Source organism: Sarcophilus harrisii, chromosome 3 (assembly GCF_902635505.1).
Source record: "Sarcophilus harrisii chromosome 3, mSarHar1.11, whole genome shotgun sequence".
NCBI classification, from domain to species: Eukaryota; Metazoa; Chordata; class Mammalia; order Dasyuromorphia; family Dasyuridae; genus Sarcophilus; species Sarcophilus harrisii.
In genome coordinates, this window is record NC_045428.1 from 272,483,894 (window position 1) to 272,493,483 (window position 9,590).

A 9,590-nucleotide genomic window follows, 5' to 3' on the forward strand; every position below is an offset into this window, starting at 1 on the left:
GCCTTGCAGCCAGTTTCAATAACCTAGGTTCAAGATCTGCCTTTGACTCATACTGATCATATGATCCTGGTTAAAGCACACCCTATCTTAGTGCTATCTCTCTCCCCTCTCCCTCCTCCTTTCTTCTTTTTCCCTCCCTCCTTCTCTTCTCTTCTTCTCTTCTCTCACTCCTCTTTCTTTTTACCTTCCTCCCTCCTTAACTTTCTCTCCTGCTCCTCATCCTTCTTCTTCCTCTCTCTATTTCTCTCTTCCTTTCTCCTTATCTCTCTCCCTCTCCTTCCTTATTTCTCTCTCTTCTTCTTCGCCCTGTGTCTCTCTGTCTCTGTCTTTGTCTCTGTGTCTATCTGTCTCTCTCTCTCCTCATATCTTATTCCTGAATTTTAATTTAGAATAGTGTCTGAGACACAAGTGAAGATCATCTTCCCTAATTATTCAATTGGAATTACATTTTATAGATTTACTTATTATGTGTGGTTAAAAAAATCCTCAGTTCATTCCATTTATCTGCAATCCATTGTTACTTGGATTGATACTGATGGCGCAAATCTTCCCCTTGGCGTTCATTTTGATTATTGGAGTTGAAGGGATTTTATGTCCTAGAAAAGCTGGAGCTGAAGTTTTACTTGTTTCTGCACTGATTTATTTATGTACTTTTCCCCAAAAATAACTTGTGAAAACTAAAAAGAGATCCTTTGGTTTTTCCTTTTGCAGGGCTTGACTTGAAGACCTAAGGAGAAAAAGAATGGATTGCAATGAATGTAGATCACTAAAATATTTTATATATTTATATGAAGATTATGAGCTTCCTGAATACTGGAGACTCCAGAAGAAACATTCTATTTATACATTTATATCTTCTCTTTCCTGTTGGCTGCCATTCCTAATTTAAAAGATGCTTATGGCACCTGCAGAGAAAACCACACAAGAAAGACCTCTTTGGGGGTAGGGAAGGGGTTGTTTTAAAACAAGTTATGATCTGATGAATGGAAACATAAAATGCTGAATAATTTTCATTCTGTTTGGAAATTATATCATTTATTCCCATGCTATTTTACCAATATTTAAAAGGAATAAAATGAATATTAGTTCTCTCACCTGTATAACTGCACCAATAAAACTTTTTATGACCTAAAATAAATGTAGAATGTGAATCAAGATCCAATTAATCTGGTATACTGTCATGTTGACATACTTTCAAGGTGAAATAATGGGATGGAAAGGTTAAGGGAATAGACAATGGACTACATTTTTGCATTAACTAAGTGGGCTCCATTTGGCTTATTTTGAACCAGGAAAAAAACATGTTAACATTGGCTTGAGGAGCTGAATATTCAGTTGACAACTTTCTAAAAGGAAAGATATTTAGAATGACAATGGAATAATGATTTATTAAAGATCAAAGATCTAGAGCTGAAAGAAACTTTACAGGTCATCTAAGATAACTCTGGCCATCATGAGGAAGCTAAGTTTAAGATAGCTAGTAAAGTCCAGAAATGGGATTTCAACTCATTTCTTCTGTCTCCAAATCTACTTATCTTTCCACTATAATCTATTCTTTCAGTCTTTCTGTTGTAGGTGGTAAAATTGGAAATCCTTATGAGGATCACTGATTGATTACAATTATTGATTGATCCAGGCCTGTTCAAATCTCAGTTGGTATTAGTCAGTTACTCAGTAGTAACTAATATTAAACTGTAGTTAGATTCAACAGATTTACTAGTTTATATGCTCAGGTAAAATATTGTTATTACTGAAAATTCTAGATAAGAAGCAGTTGGTTAGTAGTCATTATATAACTGGAAAATAAAGTATACACTTCTTTATAAAGTCTGTTTCCAACTGTAAAAGGGTATGGTCTGATGTCCATGTATATGTCCTTATGAGTCTATCTAGATTTGGCTTCAGTGAGGCATGAATATATATCTCCAGAGCTTCTTCCACCTACTATTCTCAAAAAGAGACTTTGATTCTTGCCAGGAGAAGTAGGAGATCAGGATTAGAGGCTGGCCACTAGTCACCTCAAAAGGAAAAAAAAGGGTACTGGACTAGAATTAAAACTATCGAAATTCTCCTGCTCTTTCCCCAAGGTATTTAAGTTTAGAGGAAATAATTTCTAGCATGAAACTGAGCTTCTAATAGCAAATCCTGAGTAAGGAAGTGGTGCAACCAAACTATATAATCCAAGGTTTGACTCCTTTCCCACCAAATGCCAGTCCCCCCCCAAAAAAAACACCACCACTACAATGAAAAAACCCAAAATCATATATAGCAAAAAGCAAATAAATTCATTTAACTAAGCCAATAACAATTGTTATACAGATATACAGATAAGAATGTATCAGACAGTATATAAAATGAATGAGCTCTCCCATTGATAATGATATATTTCAGATCAACCAAGAGTCCCAAATTTCACTCAAAGGGAAATGCCTCTTTGGAAGGTCTCTGATGCAGTTAATCTGGCAATATGAACATGGTTGAAATGGTTCATTCCCATGGTCTTTCTTTCCCTTTAGGGAATCTGAATAGAATCTGGAACTATATGCCTCTTTTCTTTCTCTGTTAAGAGCTTGTCAACTCTATCCTTCATGTGGGCATGGGTATTGAATAATCAATCTCCACTAATGAGGAAAGTATTATGCAAATTGGCTTTGAGTTTCAGATTACACAGTAAAGCATGAATTCCATAAATATGAAGATAGAAAGAGCAAATATAGAGGAAATATTATCTTCCCTTATAATTAAGACATGAAGACTAAATAATTGCTATATTTTTGGTCACTCCTAGTATTATCCTAAATAAAAAAATAAATCAATAAGAGATTTCCACCAGCAGCTATAAACCCCTTCTACTGTCTGGTCAAAGAACAATACCAGGTACTAGGGACATATTGATGATATACTATGTAGTCTCTGACTTCAAGGAGTTTATAATCTAGTAAATGATTATTTGTGGCTTCCTCAAAGCCTGACTAGTTAACTGACAGAGTTCAGGCAAATTTCCCATGGAGGTTTCAATGAATGAGGCTCCTGGAGAATAGGATTTACAAATTACCTTATCTGTTCCACATTAACTATTGGAGGTATTACCTTTCTTGGGATGAACAGTTATACATTTTTGAGTTGCTACTTTTTGTTTTCTAATTTTTTGTGACTTCTGTAAAAAATCAACAAGCTTTTAGGAATCCAGCTTATATTAAGATGGTCATTTTTATAATTTGTTATAATTATAATGATTGGTTTCCAAAGTTGGAAAGAATAACACATTATCCATAAAGTGTTTCTAGATAATTCTTTTATAAACTGAATATCCTACTCATCAATAGAGTAGTCCATCAATAAACATTCATCAAATACCTACAATGTTTGAGATACTGTATTAGTGCTAGGGATATAGATGGTATAAAGACTGAAACAATCCCTACTTCATCAATTCAATTCTTAGTATTTTCGATATCAAACTTTAAGCTTAATATAAATATAAAATAATTCCCTATGGACTCTGTTATATAGCTTAAGATTAGTGAAATAATATCAGTTATTATTTGGTCTTCAATTCCATAAATCTGAATTAAAATTATAACAGTTTTTATTTCTATTAAATATTCTCACAAAGAGACCTCATCATCTTTTTTTTTAAACACCTTAAATGTCTTGTTCTAGTCATGTTAATTAATTATTATAGTGTTATCAGGGAGACCTAGGCAGAGTTTATGTTATTTAATTGTATTGAAAAGTTATATTCTTCAGTTTATTTTCCAATTACTATGCAAATTCAATTTAAGAACTGGATTTTTGGTTTAAAATTATTTAAAATAGTTTCCAACTGTTAACATAAGTGGCCAAGTCAGATTTGCAACATAATACTAATTAGTCATTAAGATAACTCAAACAAGCCTTGTGAGTTGTCTTTCTAATATTTATGGGCATTGTTTGATTGAAATCTATTTAACTATGAAGGGAGAAGATCCACTGAGTCCTAAGAGAGGATCATCTTGAGCTCATATTTCATTCCAAAATGGCCTCTGAAAAATATTTATGCAACATGGAACATTAGGGTTTTCCCCCATTTTTATTTCTGTTACCTACAAATATTTAACTAATTACTATGAAGGTCTTTGAAAAGTACAGGTGACATGAAATTAAATGAAAGAGAAATCAGGAATGTTTCTGGTTTTACAAAGGAAAGTATAACATTGGATATTGCTTCATATCCCATTTAAAATTATGTTGCACCATAATAGCAGATTTCATGCTCAACAAAGAACCTTATGTTTTTCAAATAATACATGTAAGCTTCTCTCACAAAAACTGAGATCCAGATTTAAACTTTGCATTATGATAAAGATCAAAATGAAAAGGTACATTGTTGTATAATAGCAAGGAAAGTCTGGAAAGATTAAAGTCTGAAAAAAGGAGATGCTCAAAACTCAACAGCACTACCTCAAAGACAAATTTAGTATTTATTATAAATTGTCCCTAATATTCCATGTATGACTATCTAGTGCTAAAGAACATATTTAGATGGCCCAACAACTTGATGATTTAGTGAATAGCAAGATATGAGATAAAATTTTGCCTCAGACATTTAAGAGATTTATGACTGTAGGCAAGTCATTTAACTTCTCTCTGCTTCAGTTTTCTCACCAATAAAATGGGCATAATAATAACATTTATTTCACAAAGTTGTCAACAAGGTAATCAATAAAACATTTTGAAAAGCTTAAAACACTATTTAAATGTTAGCTAATGTTAATATTATTTTTAAAAATACATTTATTCCAACCCTTAATGGATATTTGTGATATTAAATGCTCACATATATTTTTCATTTTAATTACTACCTTGAAACAGTCGAAATGAGCATCCATACATTTTGCTCATGTCTTTTTGAATGAGGCTAATGGTACATACAGATCATCTTGTACAAATCATTTGAAGAAATTTTAATTGGAAGGTGATGAGTTTGAACTATATGACTTTGGATAGCCTTTCTATCTTTAGATCTAAGATGACATGGAAGATTTTCTTCTAAATCTCTTGCAATCTCCTAGCTTTGAATTCCCTCCCTACAAAATTAAAAAAAAAAAAAAATTAGGTCTTTAAAACATAAAGAGAATTTGTTTCATTTGGATTTAAAGGAAATACATATTGTTCAATAAGAAGTGATTCCCTTAAATGCCAGCCTGTGTTATAACAATACTTTGCTACTTAGCTTTATGTAGAAACAGTATTTAAATTAGTAATTGGTAAATCTCCTTAGAGATTTTATTCTGATATCGCAAATGTATGAAATTAGCATGGATGAAAGGAGGCTCTTTACCTTACAGGAAATTTACAATGCCTCCTTGTTTCTCATGGATAGAGGATGTGGTTATATGCAATTTGGGAACCAATAATGTCTGTTTGCCTTCTTCATGAATCACCTGTGCACCTTGAGAGGCAAGAAAACTCCTGCTCATGAATGGAAAATTGTTTTTCTTCTCTAAGGAAATGACTCAACTTGCTCAGATTCTGCACTAATGTCATCATGCTGCCTAAATAAATGCATATCCATTATTTTTTTTTTGACCAATTCAATAGTTTATTAAATGGAGAGAGTACTCAGAGGGTACTTTATGGGACAACAAGAACAATGACACAATGGGGGAAATACCTGGATGGGGATAATAACCCAATGGGGGGTGTCCCCAGGATGACACAATGGAGGGAGGTCACTGACATTCCAATGACATCTAAAATGGATAAACCTTTATCCTGTCAAACTTTAAGAAGGAATGTCTATAACCTAAAGCTATGAAACCTTTATCTCATCAACCCTTTAAGAGGGAATGATTATAGTCTGGGGTTTTGGGGCAGAGCAATTGAGGTAGACCTTTATCTCATCAAACATTAAGAGGGAAAGGTTATCTTTCCCTAAGGCAGAATAACTAAATAGGACAATTGGAGAAACTGGGCCAAGACCTTCAAAGGGTACAACATTCCCCACTCTTTCTCTTGTAATTATTCAAATCTTTGAATTACCTTCCTCTAGAAGGTCTTAGCACCATAATTTTGAACAACCTTATGTGAAGTAAATAGACCAAATAAAAATCAAAATAAAGCTAGAACAATGCATATCCATTATTTAAAAAAAAAAAAGATTTAGTGGTAGAATCAGATTATACCCCAAAAATATTTTTGCCTAAAATTTTTTCTCAAAGTAAGAAAAAATACCTCATATGAGCTACCATGTCAAGGCCTGCCATACTTTTAGCTTTAAGTCCATCAATATCAAAAGGATTCCTTTATCACTGTTTAGGATGGGATATCCCAATACTTGATTTGCCCAGTTTAAAAAAAAATAGTGATATCATTAAAAGAGAGAATGTTAAATATCCAGTACTGAAATTTAAAAAAAATTATTATTAATATTTCTAGTCTTTGATTGGAGATTTAGGACAAAAGGGCTTTTTCCTTCATCTGAAGAGTCAAATGAAGGGATTGCAATATAATCCCCAGTTATTACTATTTTCTTCATGAAAAAAATAAGATCCCCATTGCATGTATAGTTCTGAGAGGGGAAAGAAAATTGTGGAATAGTTGATAATAGGAACCTTGAACCTAAGTGGTTTCAAGTAATATGTAGTAGATAGGAGAGCAACAACTACAACAATAACAACAACAAAGGAATTTATATACTACTTCAAGATTTATAAAATTCTTACTATACTTTATCTCATTTGATAATTTTAGGTTATCTAAGTTTAATCAGGTGCCACAGGGAATAAAGCACTGGACCTGGAACCAGAAAGACCTGAATTCAAATATGGCCTTAGACACATGAACAGTATGTACTTGGCAAGCCACTTAATTTTTGCTTTCCTCAGTTTTTTAATTATAAAATGGGATAATAATGGTACCTATCTCCCAGGGTTGTAAGAATCAAATGAGATAGTATTTGTAAAGTGCTTAGCACCATGCCTAACACAAAGTAGGTGTTGTATAAATTCCAGTTGTTGTTGTTGAAGTTATTATTCCTTAATATTGATTTAGCACTAACATTGAGCTAAATGAAGGTCTTGAGTAAGTGATATTCAGGAATGGTCAGAAAAATTTGTCATTTATTCAAATGATAGTAATAGTTCATATTTATAAATCTCTTTAATATTTATAAAGTGCTTTACATACATTATTTCATTTGATCCCCATGTTCTTTAATATAGGTCCTCATTTTACAAATGAAGAAATTGAGGACCAAAGAATTGATGTGACTTGACCAAGATCTCACAGCTAGTGAATGCTAAAATTGAAATCTGAACACAGATTTCTGACTCCTGAAGAAGTTTTCTTTTCTCAGCTTAACAAACATTAACATACATGGACACCTGCTTATATGGAGAATAGCAGAAAAAGAGCATTATATGTGAAACTGAACATCTCTATGACATAAAGTCTGTTTCTAAAAACAGTATTTAATAATCAACACATTAGCTTCTAATCTATCTCTCTGGATTTCTCTGGAGCTGTTCTCTATCTCACTCTTCCCTGAATTAAAAAAAAAAATTCTTAATTATACTCTTTTCTTTCTTTTCTCCCCCTTTTATGGCAGTACTGTCTTTAATTGCACTCTATCCACCAAAATCACCTCACCAATTAAAAAAAAAAAATCTCTTGTAAAAAATAAATGCATCTAGTTAAGCAAAGTATATCCATTTGTTAACTAAGTCTAAAAATGAATGTCTCATTCTGCACCCTGAGTTATTAACCTCTATTTTGAGGTGGGCAGCACACTTCATATCATTCCTCTAGAGTCATGATCACTCTTGTATTGATCAGAGTTCTTTAAGCATCAAAGTTACTTTTCTTTCCTGGTTCTTCCTTTATTATTATCATTTTTTGGTGAGGCACTCAGGGTTAAATGATTTTCTCAGTCACATAGTAAGTGTCAACTGTCTTGGGATCAGATTTGAACTCAGTTCTTCCTTACTCCAGTGTCAATGCTCTATCCACTGTGCCACCCAGCTGTCTCCTCAAGGTCTTTATTTATTATACAAATTGATTTTCTGGTTTTTCTCATTGAAATGAATGAAAAACCTGAGACAGTTTCTGACTAATTAATAATCAATTGATTCAAAAGGCTAACTAACAATTAATAAATTAATGATCATTAGTTTCCCTTAACATCCAAAGACACATTCTGAAGACAGTAAATACCTTAGAATCAATCTCTACCCAGCGTACTTTGGTGGATTTTCTCCTTCATGAGCTGTATTACTCTAAATGCTTTTATGGCATATGTGGTTGGTAGGAATAAACAACACTTTGGAGCTAGAATTTAGCTTGATTATATTCTGTTTGACCTCTAAACAATCCTCTTAGTTGGGTAAGGTCCTGCCCAAGATCAAGGATCACTTTTCAGAGGATTTGGGCAATATCATCTATTGGAAATGTCTTTTAGAGACTGACTGAATTACCTGGGCTGGTCCCCAAATGAAGAAATAGAAACAGCCTTAACCCTAATTTAGTAATTGGTTTTTACTATGTAGAAAATAATTTCTCTCATTATTTCAGTTCTCATTAGTTCACAAAAGTCTCTAAGTCAATCTCTTTCACCATTTTTTCTTATACCATAATAATCTATCCCATTCATATACTATAAATTTTTTGGCTGTTCCCTAATTGATGGGCATCATTTCAATATCCAGGATTCTACCAAAAAATATTGCCATAAACATTTTTATACATATGGTTTTCTCTTTTTCTTTGATCTTTTTGGGGCAAATGCTCAGTTTGGTTTAATGACTTTTTAGGTGTATGGGTTGGGTTTTTTTTTTTTTTTTTTTTTTTGAGAATAACAGCTTTTTATTTTCAAAATATATGCAAAAATAGTTTTAACATTCACCCTTAAAAGCCTTGTGTTCCAATTTTTTCTCCTTCTCTTCCCTCCACTCCCCTCCTCTAGATAGCAAATCATCCAGTATATGTTAAATACATGCAATTCTTCTGTACATATTTTCACATTTATCATGTTGCACAAGAAAAATCTTCCAAAAAATGAGAAAGAAAAATAAATCAAGCAAACAACAACAAAAAGGTGAAAATATTATGTTGTCATCTACATTCAATCCCCACAGTCTTCTCTCTGGATATAGATGATTCTCTCTATCACAAGTCTATTGAAATTGGTCTGAATCACCTCATTGCTGAAAAGAGTCATTTCCATCAAAATTGATCATCACATAATCTTGTTATTGCTGTGTACAATGCTGTCTTGCTTCTACTCACTTAGCATCAATTCATGTAAGTTTCTCCAGGTCTTTCTGAAATCATCCTGCTGATCCTTTTTTACAGAACAATAATATTCCATAATATACATAATGCAGGTGTAATTTTAAATTGTTTTTCAAAATGACTAGAAAAAATTCATGGCTTTATCAACAGTGTGTCTATCTTCCCACGATATGTTGGTTTTTAATCATCTTAGCCAATTGGATGGATATGAGGAACTTAAGAATTATTTCAATTTTCATTTCACTCAGTAAATTAGAACTTTTTTTTCACATAGATGTTTATTTTGTGCGTTTCTTCTTTGAGAATTGCCTATTCAT

General features: G+C 32.6%; 1 protein-coding gene across 1 annotated transcript in view; it reads left to right on the top strand.

Moving 5' to 3' along the window:
* Positions 1–1,166, top strand: part of SMPX (small muscle protein X-linked) — a 79,601-nt gene extending 78,435 nt beyond the window's left edge. Inside the window, exon 5 of the mRNA XM_031959492.1 lies at positions 712–1,166. The gene's annotated coding sequence lies outside the window, so the exon portion shown is untranslated. The remainder of the gene's footprint in view (positions 1–711) is intronic.
* Positions 1,167–9,590: the final 8,424 nt, after the last annotated feature.